Source organism: Scaptodrosophila lebanonensis, unplaced genomic scaffold (genome assembly GCF_003285725.1).
Source record: "Scaptodrosophila lebanonensis strain 11010-0011.00,11010-0021.00 unplaced genomic scaffold, SlebRS2 tig00000098-arrow-pilon, whole genome shotgun sequence".
In the NCBI taxonomy this organism is placed as follows: Eukaryota; Metazoa; Arthropoda; class Insecta; order Diptera; family Drosophilidae; genus Scaptodrosophila; species Scaptodrosophila lebanonensis.
The window spans coordinates 2880129-2888249 of record NW_022060568.1 but is presented as its reverse complement, the minus strand read 5'-3'; positions in this window follow the sequence as shown (position 1 = coordinate 2888249).

The following is an 8121-nucleotide window of genomic DNA, read 5'->3' as shown; positions in this document are numbered from 1 at the left end:
GCATTTAATGGGTGAGTTGTTGTGCTTAAGGCCAACATCGGTAGAGGTGTGGCAAATGTTTTCTTTTTATTATTTTTATGCTAATCGCACTTATTGCCACTCGCACTTGTTTGTCGACGACTATTGTCCATATCTATGTACATACATACATACATACATACATACATTTATAAGCATGTATGTATGTATGTATGCATGTGTGTACGCATTCTCTTCAAGCTGCCGGACATCGCACTTGGCCACTTGGCCGTTCAGCCAGCCATGGAGAAATAGAAATCGCCCGAGCTTCGAGCTTGCAGCAAATGCGAATAGATACAAAGATACTCGTACGGCCACAGACAGAGCGCGAGTGCAGCTTGTAAGCAGAAATGTTGAGCAGCTATTTGTGATATGGCCAAGAAGAGGCTTTAGTCATTAGGCATTTCTATGTGCTTTACCACGGGCAAGAGTCGACCAACATTCTACTCTAATAATCACTTCCGTATGGGAAAACACATTTTCAGCTTAATTGTAAATGGTCAATCTAAAGAAAAACCCCAGTCGAAGCAAAGTCCAATTCGTTACCAAGGGCAAATGATTTGTACACCAACTTTCAGACGCTTAGCACAAAGTTCATTTCCTTTAGCTATAAGTGTTCGGGATTTACTTTACTTTACTTTAGACATCCAAATAAGTGGCACATTGATTTGTGTTATTTACGAGTGGGCTTTAAGACGTAAATCCCATGTCTTTTAACATAGAATTCTAATTGCTTTTAGATGAAAAAAACATTGTAATCATGAAAATTGTAACAGTACTTCAGAACTTCAGTAACAAAGTTGTGCAACTATTAGAAAAGTGTACAGGTTCAGGCTGAATTAAAACAGGCATTGTAAAAAGTAATTGAAGCCGCAATTTTCATTTAAATCAGGTATTCTCTTACGATATTGAAATATGGATGTTATGGTCCAGCAGCATTGAATATGGTTTCTGTTATATCCATGTAGGGTAATAATTATAAAATATAGCAATTCAATCTCAAACTCTGAATGAAAAACTTGTGAGATATATACAGATATATACTGTGTATCAAAATAGACCTCAAAATAGACCTCAAGTGTGTCCATTCCCCGATTAACAGCCACCTTTAAGATCGGGTTATCAATTCGTTTTTTTCTCACCCCCAAAACGACAAAAAGATGAGTAATTATGTGCAATAAAGGGGTACATTTTCCATCTTTAAAAAAGAAGTCGTAGAAAAATTAATGACTGAAAAGAGGGCTTCTTAATTAAAATTGAACAAAAAATAGTTGAGACCCCCGCAGATATTGGAAGTAAAGTTCCAGTTGGGGCACTTGATTTTGGTTTACAATCAATTCAATGTAGGGGAATTCTTAGCCAGTACGCATATAGAGACTTCAGAGGAATACGGTCTAAGTTCCAACACCCCTTCCTTCCGACGTAGGCGAAAGAGCAATTGATTCTACCTGAGCTTGGCGCCCTCTGCGGCGTCGTTTGCCAGATTTGACAGTTTCAAGTTGTCCGCCCATTTCATAATACATATTCCAGGCGATATTTGCTCCAATTGTACGATAAATTGTGAAATTGTAAAATTTGCAAGTTAAGTTATGTATGCATGTAGCTACACTTTTTGGCAATTAGTAGTGCCTTTGACCTCTCTGACGCACCTTTTGTTATGTCACTTAATTGAACGGAAAAAAAATTGTATATATATATGCACTCTTCGACTCCAGTATTGATGAAATCGTATTGATTAAATGATGCGTTGAGCGCGCGCGTCTCTTTCGGCAAGAATCTGCGGACTCGGGAGTATCACTGATCGATTACTGAGATATACGAGTACATAATTACCGCCGCCACCGAAAGTGTTGCGGACTTGGCGCGAACAATGCGATAAATGACGGGTGCGCGTTTATACGTTGAACTTGTCGCCGTCGCCGTCGATATTGATGTTGATGTTGCGGCAGCGGCAGCGTAACTCGAACTGTGCCAGCCGTTTAGACTTAGTCTGGGTGAGTAAGCGGAATTTGCTGGCAAAGTGGCCAAGCGAGCGCGCACTGTATGCGTGTGGCGGTATGATGAGTAATGGTAATGGCAATGGCAATGGTAATGGGTAATGGTAATGGACAGCGGTAGTGACGGCGGCTGCTGCTGCACCCGCCAACACAATGGAAAACACAACGCACGCATCTGCGTCGTCTGTAGTGGTTGCCCTACCTTTGCTGCGCTGTGATTGGTCGAGCACGACGGCATGGCCGCAGCTGGCAAACTCACCATCCGCCCTCGACCAATAAGAGGCGAGCGACTACAAACAGCGACGTTTTCGCTTCTACAGACGCGGCACTGCCATTGATGTTGCTGTTTTGTTGCCTCTTCCGATATCCTGCAGCTTTGCGCAGCGCAGCAATTGCTGTTTCTTTCTCTCCCTGCTTTCGCTCCATGCTGAGTCGCGTGATAAGCACAGACACACAGCATTTGTCTTGCTCGCACCCATTGCGCGCCAAGGGGCCCAAACACATGTTCTAGAAGTCCGCAACACAAACACCTATGGGATCTGCATTGTTTTAGTATATTATCAATTAAATATAACACAGCAAAATCATATTGTTCGACTTGAAGCGCACGGCCCTGGCAGCGCCAGCCGAGAAAAATACACATGTAGGCAGCTAGCAGCTACGAGTGTACATGTTTGCACATTTCTAAGGCTTCTCACCCCCTAGCCATCACGCAACAAACCCTGGTGGCTCGCAACATTTAAAGTTGATTTTTTCTTTCTTTCTTATATTCTCTTCGCTTTTCCATTCCTTCATTCGTGTGTTCGTTTTTTATTCATTTTACCATGGCCCTGTCCTGGAGGCTAATTAATGGAAGCGCTGTCGGGCCACCGGTCCGCTGCTCTTATCGGAATTATGTCTCTATTAACATGATGCCGAGTCGTACTCATAATGCCCCTACGCAATAATAAATAATCCCAGGTGCAAAAGGAATATGAAATGCGTTGGAAAAAAGTGTATGGAAAATATGTGTAACTGTGTGTCGGCACATTTAATCTATGTAGTATAATCTTTAAAGAGACTGATCGGTTAGCAACCAGAATTGTTTTAACATGAGTAAATCCTAGAATTTTTGAAGTTTTCAAACCAGTGCCATAGGGTGGCAAGGCACTAAGTAGTTCTAATATATTTTAAGTCATAAAACCCCATACATCTTTAATCCAGTTTTTAAGCAATCTGTTGGAAAAAAACAGTCCCAGTTTCGCGTCTAATTAAAGTAACGAAAAGAAAAGAAGAAGAGAGAGATAAAAATTGCATAATCTACTAAACGTACTCTCGAAAGACCTGCTTCCATATGCGTCGATATGTCAAAAAAAAAAAACATCTATCAAATGAATCTGCATACTTGTGCTGTTGTTTAAGGATATTTATTTTTGCTGTATTGTAACGTTGTCCACAGCGGCTTTGTGCACACACACACACACACAGGGGCACACACACACACACACACACACAAAGGCATGTTCATACAATTGTGTGAACCCTATCAAAAGCAAAACAGCGGTCGATGGGCGTGGCTAACTGCAATGTTGCGCGGAAATCGCAACCCGCCAAGCCTCAATTGCTTTGAAAATCTGGCTTGGTTGGATGATTGTTTTTCGCTGGTATAGGTTATCGTTGGGTTATTTTAAGCGGATTGCCGGGAGATACGCAAATGAATAATTACATTTTTAAAGGAACATCCAGTTGTTAATTTCCAATATGATGAGTACATGGTAAGTTTATTGAAGGGATGTAATCCCTAGCTCTATTGATGTATTCATAATATTCGTAGCTTGATCTGGCTTCAAATCGGAAATCTTCTAAAATTTGTGTATACGAAAGTCAATCGGGAACTTGCTATAAATCGCCTCGAATTTGGAGAACAACTATTACATTGCTTGTTTGGCTTGAAAAATAACATTCTACATAAATGTCCTGATTAGATGTCTGAAATTTTCCAAAGATGCATTTTAAAGCAAGTCCGAAAATTGAACCCGAAAAGTATGAGCAGCATTAATTGAAAATGCTCACTTAAAAAGTAGAGAACATTTTTAATGGTCGAGCCCCTTCATTACTTTTCGAAAAGATTCAGAAATATAACCTTTATTTCTAAGCAGATTAATTATTAATTTGTTTGAGGAATCGAAGCATTACATTTTAATCCTGTGCGTAGCAATTGCCAGAAAGTCCCATTAAGTTGTTGAAATTTGTAAAACCAGCATTATGTTTAACGACACATACTTCTACCTTACCATTGTTAAAAGAGCTTCTTCTTTATGTCGTTCAAGAATTGTGCATTTTCAAGAATCTTCAGACATCAAGTTCTGGAAATTGAAGTCAAACAACTTTGTGGCCAAGACGAGGAATGCATTAAAGCGACTTAGGTGTGCAAATGGTCAAAATTGATGAATCAAACTCAACCTTACTTTTGGGAAAATCCTAATCTTGTCGACTCTTGGACAAACATTACACCTTCTTCGTCCGCTTCGTCTCTGCCACTACAATAAAGAAACACACACTTGAAACGAAACAAAGACAACGCTGCCAGCCAGCAGAGGAAAATATTTCGGAAGCCGATTGCCAACAATGCGATTAAGAATTTGGAATTAATCCGTTTTGCTGCACGGTCCTTTGTTTACCTAGGGCCACAACCATATTTTCGCATTAACATACAACAGCGTTCGGCAATGGCAATGGCAATGGCAATAGCTATGGCTAAGAATTTTTCTCTTATCATTATTATTATTTGTTTTCAGCACTTAGTCTTGAGTGCCTATTTTTCTTTCGAAAATATTTGAGAGTTGCAAAACAATGGCACACATACTCGTAGGTACGAGCAAGGTAGGAATACTACGATCTTGAGACACTTCTGGGGAAACGAGGAACCGGAAGCCAAAGGAAAGCCACTTATGTGTCGTTTTGGCTGCAATTAACGTGTAAATGCAGGGCGTCAACAGTATACATACACATTCATATCTACATATGTATGTGTGTATGTATGTATGTGTGTATGTATGTATGTATGTGTGTGTGTGTATGTGTGTATGAGTACCTACATATGCATGTATTCCAGGGATGGGATCAATATATTTATATCAAAGTATATATATTCCTGATCAGGATGTCCGTCTGTCTGTCTGTATGAACGCAAGCTTCTCAGAAACTATAAAAGCTAGAATAACCAAGCTTGGTATCCAGATTCTCCTAAGTCCGAGAAAGTACGAGTTCGAGTTTTTTTTCGATATTTATATTTAATTAAATTAATTCATAAATTAATTTAATTTTTTAATTTTTCTTTTTTGTGGAGAGTACAGGGTATTTTATTGTCGGGCTTGCTCGACTGTAGCGCTCTATCTGGTTTTACATATATAATTTATGCGTATATAATTATTATGTTGGTTCATATAATGTTCACGAAAAACCTGTTGATTCGATATGTTTGGATCCTTTGGCAAAGATCTTCTTTCTTAGTTGCAGTTTCAAAAATATGTATATATCTTTATGCCTAATAAACGAATTGATAGTGAATATCGCCATACACTAAGTATAAGTAAGTACCAGCAAATCGGTTTAAGCGAGCTTAAATTTTGTACTGCTCATAATCTTTTCCGTTCATAAACCTTTAGTTCTTTAAATAAAAGCTTATAACGTGCTTCTTTTTATTATGGACATGGATTGCAGCAATATGTGAAAGTTCTACATTCGATTTCTAACTCTAACTAATAATATTTAAAACCACTTTTAAACAACTTAACTGCTTAATCATTTGAATTTTTTTAATATCCACCCAGCTTCAAGGGCGTTGGAAGGGGGCAGCTAAAAAATTATCATCGTCTGCGCTGTCTTTTACAACAAAACTTCATTCCTCCATGGTTGGTCGGGAACTATACTATAACTGTTTCCGTATTTATTTAGTTATTCATTAGAAAACATTTTTACTAATTTCGCATTTGATTATCGATGATCACCATTCCCCTAAGTGATGCAAAACAATCAACTTGAAACTTGGTTCCCATATGTGTAGATATAAGTTTTGGATACAAGAACAGTTTTAAAATCACACAAAGCTACGATAGCTGTGCTCTAATTGTGATATGTTTTTGACCATTTACTGATTATAGTATGCATAATATACGAGTGTATTAGTGTCTGTCAAAAAGAAACCTCGGTGCAAAGTTTCAACAAAATAGGATCATATTTGTAAAACATGTGGTCCGAGATTCTTCCTGTTTTCGATAAGAAACGGGTTGACTAAAGCTTAAAAATTCCGCAGCTAATCCGCCGTTCGGGGGGACCCTAACATTAAATTTGTTTACAATTTTCTTCATAAAAAGATAGGCCTAAGCCTAAAAAGCATTATAACTAAAAATGAGTGGCTTATTTCTTTGGTTGAGAGAGGGGCCAAAATATACAATTATTTAGTGTGTGTATTTTACAAAAATTCAAAACCTAGGCATATCTTGGTTATTCATACCTGTCGTGCCTTTTCAAAAATAAATTTGTGAACACATTTGAGCCCTATTTATTAATTAGTTGAGAGTCTATTCTTTTTATTGCGAAAGCTAATCGAATTGAATCATCTGTACAAAGTGCTTGCCATTTTTCAAATTGAAAGACAAATTCTTTGAACATAATACGATATTCTGGTATTGTTCCTTGAGAGACCTCCATAGGGCGGTTTGATTGGCCAGCACACATCCTTAAACGCTTAATTGTTTTCACACATTTTAACACCTACGGAGTGCCTAAGCCATTGTTGAAGAGCAGCAAATGTCTTTTAATCGCGATGAATGCAACACCACGGCCACCACCAACACCTGCATTCCTATTCAGCCAAAAATCGTCGATTTGTGGCTACAGATACCGGTTTAATTTTTCGTTCTTCACACATTTTCGGCCAAAGAATCGAGTTATCCCACAGATGCGGGCCAATGATAAGACAATGCAAGGTCACGGAGGAGTCTGAGACCAAGTTTCTGCTTGTGTTTGTATTTGTATTTGAGTTTGAGTTTGAATTCGAGTCTGTGGCTCTGTCTGCCATTGAATGTTCGAAGTCATCGTCGAGGCGTGCCAATCGACACCACAAACGGATCGTCCGATAGTCCATTCAATGCTCGCCGTTATCTCCGGCCCAGCATCGGGCTCAAATGAATCTCTTTAAGTGTGTGAGCAGCCATGAAGTCAATAGCGATCAGAGCGCATTTAAGCTGCAATATTCAATAGATTTCTGTTCATCAACCATCATCTGTGCACCACCACCATTAACACCACCACGACCACGACCAACACCAGCACCAGCACCGCCCGTTTCCTTTTCCATATTGTCAGCCAGAGTTAATCGGTGAATCGGTGAGTATATCTATATCTGTTTTACTTCGCTGCATTGTATCGAAAATGAATCAAATAGATACGCTCATATAGTACACAACTTGTTATTATTGGCAACACAAACAGACGCAATAGACGTAGCGAGTGTGAGAGAGATAGACGGACGAGGTGAAGTTAGGCGGGGTTGGGAGAGGGAGTGGGAGTGGGAGTGCAGGTGCAAGCGGGGGTGGTGAGTGGTGAGTTTTGGGTGAGGCTTGACGGCACTCAACACGCAACATTCGGCATTCAGAGCTCTGGATGGAAAGGAGGGGGATTAAAAGCGAATTGGATGAGAAGTCAATGCGTCAGACGAGCATTGCTCCATAATCGGCACAAAATACAAGTACGTGTGCGTGAGCGGGATGGGGGGAGGGGGTGTGTGCTGGACGGGCCTCAGTCTGTGTGCCGCACCTCCAGTACTCTTCTTTTAATATCTTACTCACAGCGGGCTTCTGTGCGGCTTCCTCCCCATGGACCTTGTTATTATGTGTAAACGGATTATGTTTTACTCGGCATACCGGGCAACCACTGAACCACTGGCTTAATAACAACAATAATAATAATTATGCTTATGCGCAAGGACTTTTTCTTTCTTTTGTTGTTGTTGTTGTTGTTGTTGTCGTTGTCGTTGCATCCTTCTGCACACAAACAGACTCTGTGTCCATTACAATTATCAGTTTTGTCGGCTCTTGGTGCCATGAAGACATACATATGTGTG